The sequence below is a fragment of the Python bivittatus genome, unplaced genomic scaffold (genome assembly GCF_059951505.1).
Source record: "Python bivittatus isolate LINGU-HERP-01145 unplaced genomic scaffold, Pbiv_v1 ctg000080_np1212, whole genome shotgun sequence".
Taxonomy (NCBI): domain Eukaryota; kingdom Metazoa; phylum Chordata; class Lepidosauria; order Squamata; family Pythonidae; genus Python; species Python bivittatus.
In genome coordinates this window covers 18,769,941-18,786,586 of record NW_028277035.1, presented here as the reverse complement: position 1 = coordinate 18,786,586, position 16,646 = coordinate 18,769,941, and the positions used below count along the sequence as shown (strand labels likewise).

The following is a 16,646-nucleotide window of genomic DNA, read 5'->3' as shown; positions in this document are numbered from 1 at the left end:
CTGCAATCCTACACATGTATGTGAGTCCTAACTCATTCAAGTGGAATACTACTAATACATTTGATGGCAATAGTGATGGTGATTATTTCAGTTTATGTTGATATCCTGAGGTTCTGTTCAGAATACAGATAAATGGAAATATCCTAGGAGACCCAACAAATACAATATATGTCTTCAATGCAGTAAGTAGTACTTGCAAAATTAATCAAGTTTGTTTTCAATTTCCTTATCTGCATATTTCATGAGCATGAAGTACCCTGCAGTGGAGTTAATAGGAAGGTCTCTGAAGAACTTAGCATGGGATATAAAAAGTGTTCCTTCTAGAAAAAAGAATCTTTAAAATGCAGTTATACACCTGAGGTTGGAAGCTATGTAGGAGATATTGTTATCACCCTGTAGTAGATTTGTTATTTATCAACCCTGCATGGAAGTATTTTTAAACAATAGCTTAAACTCGTTAATTACATGCATTAAGTTAAAAATCTTCTCTATTTGATAATGTTAAGTTGAGCAATTTTAAAGTCTACTCAAATTATATGTGTTTAAGAAAGACAGATCAAATATGATTAGACATACAACAGAGCTAGAGAACAAATGTCATTAAAAAAAAAAAACATGCATAGGAATACAAGCATACATAGGAATACCAAGGAGCATTGATGGCAATTAATTCTGAAAATATTAGCATAACTCAAAATCTGAAATACCTTTCTCCCTGCAAAATAACATAGAATATGAGCTCTTACGGGAGACATGATGAAACTTAACAAAAGTTAGATATCTTCACCATACAAATCATCACTAGTGATTATTCTGCATGACTTACCATTATCTCTAGTAAATAGAAGTCAATCTTGAGTATTTTCTAAGACATTCTACTTGATCTCATTTATTCTGATCCAGTACTGTGGATCAGGCTTATTTGAACCTTTAGAATGTCTCAAAAGACTATTGTATATTGTCTAACACAAGTCATGCCGTACATGATACAGTTTGGGGCTGTCAGTAAGTTCTACTAATGCCACGATGGCAATGAGGCAACAACTGCTGTAAAGAGCTCCTCCAAAAGATTATTTTTTATCATCTTTTTCCTTAATCTATTGCTTTAAATACCAGCTTATTTTATTTTACAATTACCCCTCCACCCATGCTTTTAGTGTGACAGCCTCATGCTGTCCTATCGGAACCCTCAACATATAGAAAGGGTAGAGAAAACTTCAGGATACCACCAATCACCAGGGGAGAACGAAGGAAGAGAGACCGGATACATTCTGCAATGCAAGCTACATCCAAGCCCATAAAACAGCTGAAAGTCAACAGTTACCTAACAAACAGGCAGCTACCTCCTGTAAGTATTCCAATCCCCTCTAATCCCTCTGATGGACATGATGCTCTAGAGTGGGATCTACAAGCAGAGATCGAAAGCCAACAGCTTATAGATCTCTCCTCTTCTATGGAAGAGGATGCGTCCCGCCTCCGAACACATTGCTACAATCTGCTCAGCCGCTGTACAGCTTTTGCAGGAGGAGGGTGGGAACACAAACCCGATAAATTTAAAGAATGAAAATATAACTGACTTTCTAACCAGACAAAGCCTGCTAACAGCACAAACTGTTCTCTCTATTTTTTAGCTGTTATCCACAGTTAAAACCAAAGAGGACTCTTTGAAACAGGTCTTTGTAAAGCTTATTGAAAACCAATGAAATGATAATGTTGCTAAAGCACAGATCTCCTGTACAAAGTGTGCCACAAAAGCAGTCAGCAGGGAAGTCATGGGCAACCTTACCCAAGGAAAAGGGACAGTAATGATCAGAGACAGCTGACCATTCATGTGGAGAAGGGTGAGAAACAAGTGCCTCGTGGTCATGTAACTAAGGGAGAGAGACATTCAAATGGCAAATACTACCAACAGTCTAATCAAATCACCCTACAAATATCAAATAACAGAGTAAACAGAGAACGATGGGGATCAAAAAGACCAAATATCTTATCTTTAAGCCAGCTACTATGCTGCGAAAAGCAGCTGATTGATTTACAGGAGGCCGAATGGCTCCCACCCAGCAGAGGCTGAGAGCGAATTTTACTTACATTCAGGCAATCCACAATTTCCAGCATGCTGTTTAAAATGAGGCCCTTTTTGCACACTTTTTCAATTTTTCCAATGCGTGTGTTTCATTCAGAGGAACTCAGCCCACTCTTAAGCCAATCTGGCCCAGAGAGTACTGTCACTTTAAAGAACAAATGTGACCACTCGATTCCTGATAACCTCAAGGATATTTTACCAGCTCTGCCCCCGAGGGATGACTGCCCAGGCAAACAGTCGGGGCTACCTACAACAAGACAGTATACAGATGACCTCCTGGAACAACACCTGATTAACTCTTTTAGTGCTTTGTCAGACTTGGAACAAGCTGACATTATTAAAAGACTGGATGATCTAAGAGAAACTTTAGTGGCAACACATAAAATAGCCAAACCTGTAATTGATTTGATTTTACCAACTACCCAAAGCAACTGCAACTACTTCAAGAGAGGACTTGCTAACATCCCAGCCCCCTCCTCTGACTCGTGGAATCTAGATATGCAAATCATCAACACAGAGTCACCTGGAGCAGAGCCAAACTCCTCTACATTGCCCCCTGTTAAAACAGCACAACATTCAGAAACCACAAAAAACAAAAAGCTGGATGCTGTCAAAAAATGATAGAGCAACATATAGACTTAAAACCAGAGACATTTTTACTGGATGTAATCCCAGAAAATTATGATAAAGCAACTGTATATTTAATATTGCACATATTGACAGCAGCAAGAATTGTATTCGCGCAATATTGGAAAAATGAAGATACCCCTACAGATGAAAGTGTTATTCAGAAAATATTGGACTGCGTGGAGATGGACAGATTGACTTTAAAAATAAAAGATAAAGATGATGCAGAATATTATTTGATATGGGATAGATTTTATCAATGGCTTGATAAAAGAGGTGGAAGTTAGAAGTTAGAAGATGACTATTATACATGAGTAATACATGAACTATCTTGATAGCTTAAGTATTATTGTGGTTAAAAGATGGTAAACGATCTATCTTGATAGATGAGCTGGTAGGATTATTAATTATAGAAGCATTACTAGACTATATTAATTTTATTATTATTGTTATGAGTTGATCAATGATTTATATGAAGAACTACTTTGACACTTTAAATATTGTAAGTAAAAGATTAACTGTTATGATGTGAGATAAATCAATGTTAAGAGTAATACTTTGACTTATTATTGTTGTTGTTGTTGTTGTTAAAACAGGGTGAATGATTTATGTACCTGAGAAGGGAACCAGTTGACATGATGTTTTTCTGAGTATTGATATATAAATAAAAAGAAGAGGAAGAAAAAGAAAAAAAAACAAGAGGAGGGTCTCAACTGCCTAAAGCTCTGGGAATCACAATTAGAGCTACTGTAGGTGGTGGGCCACACCAGGAACATGAGATGGATATTTGCAGCCTAATACATCCAATAACTAGCACACCCTCCAGCTCTCTAGGTAAACTTCTGCTTCAGGATCCATAGGAAATCATGACAAACGTAGCCCATGAGGCAGGAAGAACGCCATCACCCAGGGCTGAGACAACCCCTTTGGTCAATGATACAGACATGGAACAACAATTTGCTAATGTTCATTATTCTATGTGCAAATCATTACAAATCTTACTTGATTCCACACAGCAGCAAGAGAGCGGCAAAGGTAGGTCAAATTTCAACCAGTATGTCTTCCTAGATACTGAAGGAATTTTGGACCTCATCTCACCTGTAGAATGACTGCATGAGCCCATCATCCAACTATAGACCCCAACATATTGCCAGCTACCCCTTCTGACAATAAACAAGGAAGTTCTATTCAGCTACTGACGTGGAACATAGTTGGATGGAGGAATAGAATGTAAGATGAATTTCTTTCCGAGTTTGACATCATAGCACTCCAAGAGACATGGCTAACCACTGATGATGAAGTTGCTCACCTACCAGGCTCTAGATCATGGTCTACACCAGCATGTAAATTCAAGACAAAAGAGTGGGCCTCAGGGGGATTATATGTACTTGCTGGCAAGGGCAGGAACTGGTCCTCAGAGATGACCCCCTCTACCTCCTAGCTATTCAATTTAAATACAAACCATTTGAAATAGTGCTGTTAAATGTATATCTACACCCATATTCCTCTCCTGGCTTCTCCCCTGACATCTGGGTGCAATTAGGAAAAAAAAGTCTTAGAGATGAACATAAAACATCCCAAAGCCATTGTGATTCTACTGGGAGACTTTAATGCTAGAGTGGGGACTTCCTTGTATGATTATACCCAGTTGGGCATCATACCTGAGGACTATTTATTTATTTATTTATTATCGAACTTGTATGCTGCCCATCTCCCCCAACGGGTGACTCTGGGTGGCTCACAATAATAAAAAAGAAAAAACACAAGTCCCTCCCACCATGGATAAAATCTATAAATAATTAAAAAACATATATTAAATGTTAAACTATCTATCAAATGGCCCACCCTGGTACTCCAGAGACTCTAAAAGGAACATGGCAGGGTCTAAACTGATCTCTTTAACCTATGCATGCAATCTTCATATCCTAGAAGGCAAGGATAGTTGCTTTATATATCCCTTTACCTTCCATGCTGGGAATGCAAGCAGTGTCTTGGATTACATATGTGTCTCAACAGACAAATCGACTTATTCTCAGACATTCAAGTTTACGTGAGGGAAGATAGTGACCATCAACTGATTGCAGTTAAGTTTTATGGCAGTTCTGATTTACACCACACAACAAGAGGCTATTTGCTAATCTTGAAGTGAGCCAAGCTAGGAGGCTCAAACGGTCTCAGGTGGACACCAAGGCAATTGCCAGCTTTATGAACTCTGAGAGAGCCCAGTCCTGGGTGAAAATAGTTGTTACATCCATCAAGACCCAAACAAAACATTTACTAGGTATGCCAATTTGTGTGATATGTTAAGAAACTTTTTAATAGAAAAATTGCCAGCTAGGAACCAACAGCACACAATCTAATTGGTTCGACCATGACTGCTTTCACTCAAGAAAGATCCGAAAAGCAACTATGTATTTGGTCCAAAGAAACCCCACAGCAAACAATCATGCCAAGATGTTAAAGCTCAGATGTAATTACAAGAAACTAATAGCTACCAAAAAAGTTCAACACACAGCTACAGTTTGGTCTGAGCTAGAAAAGTCAGCAAAAGGGCCCAACTCAGTCATATTTTGGAATATCGTATCAGGCATGCTGAAGGAGCATAAGCTCCTACTCGATATCACCATCCCAGCTACAGTTTTGGAGGACTTTTATGCTAACTTATTTGCCAATTCCAAACAAGAACATCCAGAAATAATGACTACTGAGTTTCTGACCCTTGATAATATTCCTCCAGCATCAGTGACAGAAATTAAACACATTATTCAGTCACTGAAACCCAATAAGGCACCTGGTGAAGACTTCCTAGCCCCAGAACTTTTCAGGACACACACTGACTGGTGGGATTCACTGCTGGCAGGGCTGTTTACATATATAGACAATGCTGGCCATATTCCAGGAGGTTGGGAACTCTCCATCATTGTTCCCATACCCAAAAAAGGAGATAAGGAAGACCCAAAAAATTACAGACCCATAAGTCTTATTGATATAACAGCTAAGATGTATGCAAAACATCTCTTGAGAAAAATAGAGGATTGGGCAATTGAGAAGAATATATTAGTGGAAGAACAGGCTGGGTTCAGACCTGGGTACTCCACAATAGACAACTTTGTATCACACCATCTTATTACCAAATATACAATAGATGGTAAACATCTGTTTACATCTTTCATAGATCTTAGTGCAGCATTTGACTCTATAAACAGAGACATCTTATGGAAGAAGCTTGCTAAGCTAAATATGGAACCTAGACTTTTATACCTGGTAAAGGCCCTCTGTACAAATACATGCCTGAAAGTTCATACTGGAGTCAATGGCTTTCTTACACAGAGCATACCCACTTACAAAGGTGTAAGACAAGGATGCATTTTGGCCCTGATGTTGTTTAATCTTTATGTCAATGACATCCCAGGATTTCTCCATTCTATGGATGTTCACATGCCAAAGATCCTGAACTGCCAGGTTCAGCCCAAAGAACTCCACAAGATAGTACAGTTACAGTTCTATTGCATTTATTAGCTTTCACCTACAAGACAGAATCTCGCCAGACTGAATCTAAACTTCCCAAGCCAGCAAGCAAACACTGCGAATTCCTTAGGGTGGTTCCAGTCTCATCCTCTTCATCTTCCCACGCTCATTCTGGGGGCTAAGGAAATGCTTATCTCCCTGAGCGCAGCCTTTGCCATACCATTCCATCACATGAACAGACACATCAACATTCTTTTGTACATAGATGATGTGGTTTTGATGGAACACTCTCAAGTGGGACTGAGAAGATTGATTGGAAATTTGGTGCCTAGTGTGCTTCCAACTCCCTGAATATCAATAAGACTAAATCCAAAATGGTAATTTTTGGAAAAAGACGACCCAAATACAATTGGCATTTGGATGGAGAGCCTATAAAACAAATAGATTTCTTCCCATATTTAGGGGTGGTTTTTATAGATACAGGGTCTTAGGCTAACCAAGCAAAGTTCTATAAAGGCAACAACAAGCTCCAAAAAGCTAACTAAATTATTTAGTTACAGCCACCCAAGTACTCTGCTTCCCATTCTAAAGGTCCACAAGGTGAAAATTGTACCATTGCTAACATAGGGTGCAGATTTGTGGGAACTATCAAAGGCCTCCTTACTGGAACAAAATCAAGCACGCTTTTTGAGAATTATTTTAGGGACCGACAGGAATATACCTTCAGCAGCAGTAAGTGCTGAAACTGACACCCATTCCATCTATAGTCTAACAGTAATCAAAATCTTTAATTACTGGTGGAGGATCCTCTCAGTGGAACCTGAAAGACTACCAAAAATGTGCCTTGAAAAACAGGTGGCCACACTTTAACGCACCACATGGGTCAATCAACTTCTCCAAATCATCTCACATCTCAGATTCCCAATACAATACCTATTCTCAGCTGGACATCAGGCCAAGACAATATTCAAACAAAGAGTTGTGGATGTTAATGCCCAAACTGATACTGAGGCACTTGCAAACATCAGATCATTGAAATGGCTGGCCAAAAATAAAATGACCTTCCAAATAGAAAAATACTTGACAATGGGTTTGACTCAATACCAGAGGAAGATTCAAGCAGTTAGATTCTATGGTCAAATATGGACGATTCCACCAAGTGCCATATCCTGAGGGAATATGTATTTGTGGAGCATCAGAAATAGAAGACATTGCACATGTCCTGTTCAACTGACAATTATATGCCTCAATAAAGGCTCAGTACTTACAAACACTACTTGACAGAACCATATATTGGGACTCTAACAAAAGATTATCTTATTTCCTTCATGGCACAAACAAATATGTAGCCACTAGAACTGTCAAATGTATAGTCAAGGCTGTCCAACAGAGAACACATTTTATAGAACACATTGGGGTTGCATGCAAAGGTGATGACTTCATTTTATTGTATCTTACTTTGGCTGATGCCTTATGCTTTGATATGGTCAAATGACTAATCAATAAAGCATACTACTACTACTACTACTATTAATAGCACTTGGTATGGTTCTGCTGATTTCTCTCTGTTGTAACTTAGAAGGTATTATAGTTACTCTCACACATGAAAGTCATGTAAATATCTCCCCAAAGCTCCACTATTCAGCCACCTTCCTTTGATTCTAATTCAAAATAGCAGAACAAATCTCAGATCTTTAAAAGTATTAAATATGCATGTTGGTGGGACTGGTATTTTGGGAGGAGGTTTCTCTCTACAGCTTAGACCTATGCATGAAAAATCATAATACAAACCTCGCTAGAACATTCTAAAGTCTTGTGGAATTCTGCATGTTGAACCAAATGGTTGTGGAACATCCATAGGCAGTGCATGACATATTCAGATGAAACTTGCCTGGTTTCATTTTAATGTTTGTGTTGTTTTACTATTGAATGGAGATTGTTTTTAATATATTATATGCCTTTACATTTTTAAGGTGCTTCTTGGATACAAATGTAAACTAAATAGATTAATGTCATTAATTTCTACAATAACATTGTGACAATATCCCATATAGTGGGGCAAAAAAGTATTTAGTCAGCCACCAATTGTGCAAGTTCTCCCACTTAAAAAGATGAGAGAGGCCTGTAATTTTCATCATAGGTATACCTCAACTATGAGAGACAAAATGAGAAAAAAAATCCAGAAAATCACATTGTCTGATTTTTAAAGAATTTATTTGCAAATCATGGTGGAAAATAAGTATTTGGTCACCTACAAACAAGCAAGATGTCTGGCTCTCACAGACCTGTAACTACTTCTTTAAGAGGCTCCTCTGTCCTCCACTCGTTACCTGTAGTAATGGCACCTGTTTGACCTTGTTATCAGTATAAAAGACACCTGTCCACAACCTCAAATAGTCACACTCCAAACTCCACTATGGTCAAGATCAAAGAGCTGTTGAAGGACACCAGAAACAAAATTGTAGACCTGCACCAGGCTGGGAAGACTGAATCTGCAATAGGCAAGCAGCTTGGTGTGAAGAAATCAACTGTGGGAGCAATAATTAGAAAATGGAAGACATTCAAGACCACTGATAATCTCCTTTGATCTGGGGCTCCACGCAACATCTCACCCTGTGGGGTCAAAATGATCACAAGAATGGTGAGCAAAAATCCCAGAACCACATGGGGTGACCTAGTGAATGATCTGCAGAGAGCTGGGACCAAAGTAACAAAGGCTACCATCAGTAACACACTATGCTGCCAGGGACTCAAATCCTTCAGTGCCAGATGTGTCCCCCTCCTTAAGCCAGTACATGTCCGGGCCCGTCGGAAGTTTGCTAGAGAGCATTTGGATGATCCAGAAGAGGATTGGGAGAATGTCATATGGTCAGATGAAACCAAAGTAGAATGTTTTGGTCTAAACTCAACTCATCGTGTTTGGAAGAGAGAGAATGCTGAGTTGCATCCAAACAACACCATACCTACTGTGAAGCATGGGGTGGAAACATCATGCTTTGGGGCTGTTTTTCTGCAAAGGGACCAGGACAACTGATCAGTGTAAAGGAAAGAATGAATGGGGCCATGTATTGTGAGATTTTGAGTGAATACCTCCTTCCATCAGCAAGGGCATTGAAGATGAAACGTGGCTGGGTCTTTCAGCATGACAATGATCCCAAACACACCGCCTGGGCAACGAAGGAGTGGCTTCGTAAGAAGCATTTCAAGGTCCTGGAGTGGCCTAGCCAGTCTCCAGATCTCAACCCCATTGAAAACCTTTGGAGGGAGTTGAAAGTCCGTGTTGCCCAGCGACAGCCCCAAAACATCACTGCTCTAGAGGAGATCCGCATGGAGGAATGGGCCAAAATACTAGCAACAGTGTGTGAAAACCTTGTGAAGACTTACAGAAAACGTTTGACCTCTGTCATTGCCAACAAAGGATATATAACAAAGTATTGAGATGAACTTTTGATATTGACCAAATACTTATTTTCCACCATGGTTTGCAAATAAATTCTTTAAAAATCAGACAATGTGATTTTCTGGATTTTCCCCCCCATTTTGTCTCTCATAGTTGAGGTATTCCTATGATGAAAATTACAGGCCTCTCTCATCTTTTTAAGTGGGAGAACTTGCACAATTGGTGGCTGACTAAATACTTTTTTGCCCCACTGTATATCTCCTTTTATTCTTGCTGGGCCTTGTCTATGAGGACAATCAGTACTGACATGCTGAAAAAGAAAAGTAAAAAACTCAGCAGTTACAGGTAATAAATATATTGCATTAAACCTAAGATTACCAACTGAAATAATAAACAATCTTAAAATGTGACAATGGAATTATCAGGATCACTAGAAGCACTAATTAGAAAATATATTTCAGTTTGTCCAAGATACTGAACAAATTGTTTGAGACATCATTTTAGAAATCTCAATTTCACTGCACATACTACAGTAATTTACCAACCATGGCTAGCTAAAACAAACAAACAAATCCTAAACAATATCCACGAGGGGAGGGAGTGTCAAGACAGTTAACATGGTGGGTGCAACCAATAATTGAAACACCATTTCTTTCTACTTCATTACAAAGAGGTGGGGCTTCAATCATGTCATTGCCCCACCAACTTGACTTTTTTAACCCAATGGGTGACTTTGACCTGGTCAGGTCCTGGATGGGAAACTACCAGGAAATGCCAGGGCTAGTCTAGATTGGGAGGTCCAAAACATCGTGGAAGAAAGCAATGGAAATGCTTAAAAATTGCATTGACTTGTCTATGATGTAACCAGAGTCAAGCTGATCTAGTGGGAGTCTTTGTGAGAGTCAAGTAAATGGGCAGCAGTTCTCAGGATAGAGAAGTTAGTTGTATACGCAATCAATAACTGCTCAGCTTCAAGGTTATGAAACATACAGCAAAGATTCCATTGAAGCATGACAGGAAAAGGAGGCAACACGTTTGAACTGTTGGTGATATAGGAGAGAATTTCCACTCTTATTCTGACACATGGTAAACAACTGCTTTTTTTTTCTTTTTTTTCTTTTCTTTTGGTGGCTTTATTCCAGTATATGATAAAGATTCTCATCTATCCATAGCGAACTGTGTGTTTAACAGTCTCTAGCCAGGTTCAAACCGAGCAAAGGCCAAGCTGAGAGTCCTGGAATTTCTGCCGACTTTTGACAGAAAACGTTAGAGTCTTTATTTACTTTATAGTAAGTTGTTGTTGTTGCTGTTGTTTTAACATTACATTACAGTACACAGGGGCGGGGATAGAGGAAGAAATAAAATGGTGGACATATATTTTTTTTAAATAAAAGTTTGCATTCTATTCATAGAATGCAAAGACCCTGAAGCACAGCAAGAGATGAAATGGTTGAAGACCCTGGAGACGATATCCTTGAATCCTGTCATCTCAAAATAGGCACAGCAGGTGTTGCAAATGATTAATCACTGTATCTCTAACACCGCTAAGTAAATAGGAAATATTTGTGGGGGAAAACATCTACGTTTAATCACCACTAATGTAAATAGAAGTTCGTTTCCTAAATGTGACGATTTTGCAGTATAGTTCTTTCTCCCTAGCATTAAATTAGGATGGTTTTCAGGATGACTCATATGAGTGAGAGTGAGCAACTCGTGAGTTTTTTGATGGCCTGCACCTGCATCACTAATCACCATGCTTAAAATGGGATGGAATTAAAAGTCAGTCTATTTCCCTAGTTTTCTCCTCCTTGTTTTCTTTTATTATTATTTTCTTTTATTAATTAATTAATTAATTAATTAATTTATATATCTATTATGTATATTTAATATAATATTTATTTATATATTTTTTATTTATATTTTAATTAATTACATTAAATACATTTATATATACTGTATATAATATATTTATAATGTTTCTATATTATAAATACAAATCTTTATAAATCTTTATAAATTTATATCATATTTATTTATTTATTTATTTAACTATTCCTTCCTGGTTTCTCGAGCTGTAAAGGAGACGGCAGGAGAACTGTATTTTCAGACTTGCAAGATTCTGCTAATGTAACTTTATAATAAAGTAGAATTAGCTCATCTGATCTGTTTCCTGTCTGATCTACCTGGTAAAGGCTGACCCTTATGGACAGAACTGGGGGGAGTTCTGAATACACAAAACTGAATTGGTGGGTTACATATAGATGGGTTTCTTATTTGGGGTCTCAGATCCTTCATTATTTTTTTTTAATCCCACCTTTATTTTTGGCAAACTCAAGGCACATATATATTGTATCTAATGACCCCACATCCTGTTTCCCCCACACCAGCAATTCTGTGAGGTGGGTTAGGCTGAGAGAAAGTGACTGGTCCAAGATCACCCAGCCAGCTGTCATGCCTAACAGAGGACTAGAAGTCAACTTTCACTATAACTAGGTTATTTGGAAAGTCAATTCTCCCTTAGCCTTACCAGCTTATCTCTCTGCTAATGGTGTTTTATGGCTAATCATGACCCCCATTTTATGAAAGATCAGTCCTCCATAACAGCCATTTTGGGATGCTACCTGAAACTCTCAAAATTTCTGTTGGGCTCATCGGGACACAAAGGCTGAAGATATGTCAGTGACATTCCAAAATTGATAAAAGCAAAAAGAAAGGCCCAAAATAAAAAGGTAAACTTGGTGCTATGGTATAATATCTTTGTAGCACAGTTTCAAAATGCTGTAAGTTACTGACTTGAAGCTTGCTTGCTTATCTCATGTCTTTACTGAAAGTACTTTGCAGTTGTAATTTTATCACAGAACTATATGAAGGAGGTTTGGAATGCCTATTTCTTCTAACCAGGGAAGCATTCTGAAGTGTAAATCAAGCATATATTTAGCCACCTGTAAGTAAAAAAAAATCTTCATTATTCCTTTTAGAAGCTTGTTATTTACCTAGTACAAATTATTGTTTTGCAGTGTGCAGTGCAAAGTGCATTTCACATACATGCCAGACTAAAGTGGGAGGGGAAAAGGCCAAAGGTTTTCATTCATTTCTTCCCCACTGCCTTTTTTTTTCTTAAATGACACAGCATAGACAACAGCAGCAGAAGTGCATCTTGGACAGACCAACTTATTTAGTCATTATGGAAGAACAGAACCAAGGTTGCACCAAAAAATATTTTCTTTTCATAGGAACTCATGGAAGCAATCATTATAATAATTGCTATATATAATTGGCTTAAGATAGTGTATCCTAAAGTGGACTTAACCCTTAGCTTATCTCATCAGCCCTTCGAGGTAATCCGAGACAGGAAACAAACCCCACAAGGACTATTGGAAGTCTGTTGTTGCAAAGTATAATAATAGAATCTTGAAAGCCTGACAGAGTTTCTCTTATACCAAAGGGAATAAAGGCAGGATACTCTTCCTCACCTCTGCTTCCCTTTCAGGTCTAACCTAATGTTTATGCAATGGGTCTTGCATTTCTGTGTTCCTCTGCATCTACTTACTTCTCATCCTTAGTTCTCTAACAGGACATTATTTTGATTACATTCATCCCTCATTACTTTAACCTTTCTTGTTTCCCACCTAACCTACCAGTCCCCCATGCTTCTTTTTGTTGAACAACCAACTGATTTCTTATTTGCTGACATCTAAGAGGTTTCAGTTATAGTAATAGTGCTATGAAAATTTAAAACAATGCAGCTATACCAATAACTGTAAAAAAATATGCCACAAATGCAGACGCTTGTAGAAAACAAAAATAAATAGGTAACAACAAACTAATATTTATCTATTCTGTTTTATCTGATGCAAAATACATTGCTAAGGACAATTAGATTGCAAAGACAATCAAATTAATTAATTACAATCAACAAGCTGTATTCACTAACTTACTCTGCCCCCTACTATAGATAAAGACTTGACTTTCTTCATAAAAATAAATGATTCCACTTTGTTTTGGAGAAAATCATTATAGTGCAGAGAATATTATATTATAGTCAGCAGGAAACAATTCTGGTGAACAAAATAAGTAAACCATCTGACATAACAGATGTTGCAATATAATATTGGAAAAAAGACATAACAAACAAACTTGGCTTTCAGAATTCTTCCTGGAAATTAAGGCCAAATTATTAATATTTATTGAAAGCATTTTTAATCTACCTTTTAAACAAGTGCAGCCTTCTCAACCTGAGTGTCCTCCAAATATGTAGAACTCTTCCCTGAATTCTATAACCACTAAGATTATTTGCTGAGAATCCTGCAGGTTCAGGTCTACACATCTGTACAGCATCCATGCTAAGTAAGGCTCTAGTAGGATATCAAGTGGGGCTTGAAAATTAAATATGCTGAATACAATATGCTCTCAATTTCCATGAGGAACATTAGCAGACTTTTCCAGCTTGTTTATTTTTCTCAGGAAGATTTCAGAAACTTCTCCACTAAGCACAGAGTGTGCTAGTTCTGTGCAGTTTGAAACACAACCAACACATACTATCCCATGCCATCTTGCCAGTGTATTTTCCTCCTGCTTGAGATTATTAGTATCAAAAAGTGTGTGATGAAATATAATGTTAATGCAACATGAATGAAGAAAACAGATACTCTTTGCAAACCAAAAGTAATATAATAATGTAATAATATGGATTAATAACTATAGTTTTCTCATAACTATCTTGAAAGCACAGCACTCAAAGATTCAGGATCCTGATCAGTTTTCAGTCCCACGGGAATTCACGTTTTTGCTTTCTGCTGCTCTGCATTTTTATGTACTCCAAAAATGTAATTTACTCAGTAAATCATTTAATAAGGTGAAGCATCCCACAAAATATTGTGTATATTGATTGAAAGTAATCTAAAAACATGACTAAATATACTGAGTTGGTAGGTGAAGTAGATTTATAGGAGTTGTGGGTTTCTCTTTTATGTATCATAAAACAGGAGGAGAAGGGTTCTCATCCTGCAGCCAGCCATAATGTTGATTTGATTCTAGATTAGTACACAGTGTGAATCCAGTTTATTTACCAAATGATAAATAAAATAAACCATGGCTTAGGTGTGACATATAAAACCAATTAATCCAGTAATTTCCTTACTTATTCTCTAGGTGCTTGCATCTTATAGTTACATTTACATTTTAATAATACCTTTCTATTTATTTTCAATATAAATTGAAGATAGTATGTAACACTTTTTAGGAAGATAATATGTGTGAAATGCTGGACATTTTTAGAAATTAAGCAATCTTGGCATCAAAACTGTCAAACTAGAAAGGTTTCCTGTGGGTGTTGCCAATGTATCTTGCCTGCTGTCATCTGATGCATTTGTGAAGCTACTTATGGATTTACAACAAAAACAAAAAAAGAGACACTTTTAAAATAATTAACTTAAAAAACTAGCTTTAACTCTATTGTTGAAAATGTACACTCTTCCTCTATGGTGATTATTCACTGGTTATTTGTAGACCTGCAGTTTTAACCTTTTCAATCTTGGGAACCACATCTAGAAATCACCTCTTAATTTTTTACAGTTATCTGCATAATGACAGTAGTACAGACTTGTCAAGACTGTAAATCACAGGAAGATGTGAGCCATAAAGATCAGTGCTGTTGGTTCTTTGTATTTTCCTCTCTGCTTCTTATAGGTTCATCAACATTTTTCCTAACCAGAACTTTTCAAATTATACAGAGAAATGCAAACACAATGTAATACAAAATTACATTCCTATCTCAGATATTCCCTCTCGCCAAAGTTTGTTTGTTTGTTTATACCTCACATACTTATAGCTGCCCATCTCACAGAACATGATTCTGGGCAGCATACAATAAAAACAAACCATAAAACAAACATTAAAATACTCCATAATAAAAACATCAATATTATTTAAAAAGACTAGAAAACAGCATCTTTGGTGTTACATAAACTGTAGCCATCTCAATATATTTCCATTTCCTTGAGATCCCTAAGCCAGTTGGCAGAGCCATGTTTTGAGGTATCTCTGGAGGGTACCAAGGATGGGGCCTTTCTCACCTCTGGGGGATGTTGTGCCATAGCAGAAATTGCCCACCTCCTGGGTCCTGCCAGATGTAACTCCTGTTTCTGACCAATCCCAAGTAGTAATGTATATCTCACTCAGGCAGAAATGGCAGTTGTGATTCTGTAGTGAATCAGCTCTTTAGCCATGTTTGGATATATATGTACTATTGTTTTTCAATGTGATGGTTCTTAGCTAAATGTGCACACCATCGTACTTAAGTGGGTTGTTCCATTCTACATTACATTCTGCAAAAAGCTTGTGCAAGTTAGCTTTATTGCAGAGTACTTATTTCTAAGGTGAACATATGGGTGTGCCTCTCTATTATTTTTACAAAACTACTTCTTAGCTTCATCCTGGGTTCTATTAGTTATGACAAATCATTCAGCCCAGCCACTGAAACCGCTGATGGGGATAAAGCTTGACAGAGGCCATCTTAAAAACTGCTGATCTGGTAATATTAGCCTTAAATGAATGGAAATAATAAGAAGAAAAAAATCAGCAACATTTCACACTTTCCTCTGCCACCATGCCCTCACTTTTGGGACCTAAGTTTATTTTTTCACCATTGCATAGTTGAGGTATATGGATTACAGTATCATATTTTTCCAAGTTTTTATTAAGACTATTGCTTAGTGAAACAAACACATTATTTATATTCGCAGGATCTGAAATCTGTATCTTTGTTCTCCTGGACATTTGTTCTCTCTCTCTTTTTTTTCCTCTAAAAGGAAAAAGGCTCTAAAAAAGGCTTAAGCATCTTTAGCGTCAGCAATAGGCAGAAGTTCAAGCTGGGACATGTCTTTCAGCCTTAGTCACTGTGAATGAAACTTCTGTCCATCATACCACTGGAAGGACACAGGTGCCTTACTAATGAAATAAAATAACAATGCAGGAAGCCTACGCTAGAAACAAACTAGAATGATTCTTTTTTTAATGTCATACCATACATTAGCATAGTGATTGCTCAGATTAGAATTCTCAGCTGAC

General features: G+C 37.5%; 1 protein-coding gene across 8 annotated transcripts in view; it reads right to left on the bottom strand.

Annotated features, from left to right (window-relative positions):
• TENM2 (teneurin transmembrane protein 2) overlaps positions 1 to 16,646 on the bottom strand; it is a 586,296-nt gene that overhangs the window by 180,151 nt on the left and 389,499 nt on the right. The window lies entirely within an intron of this gene.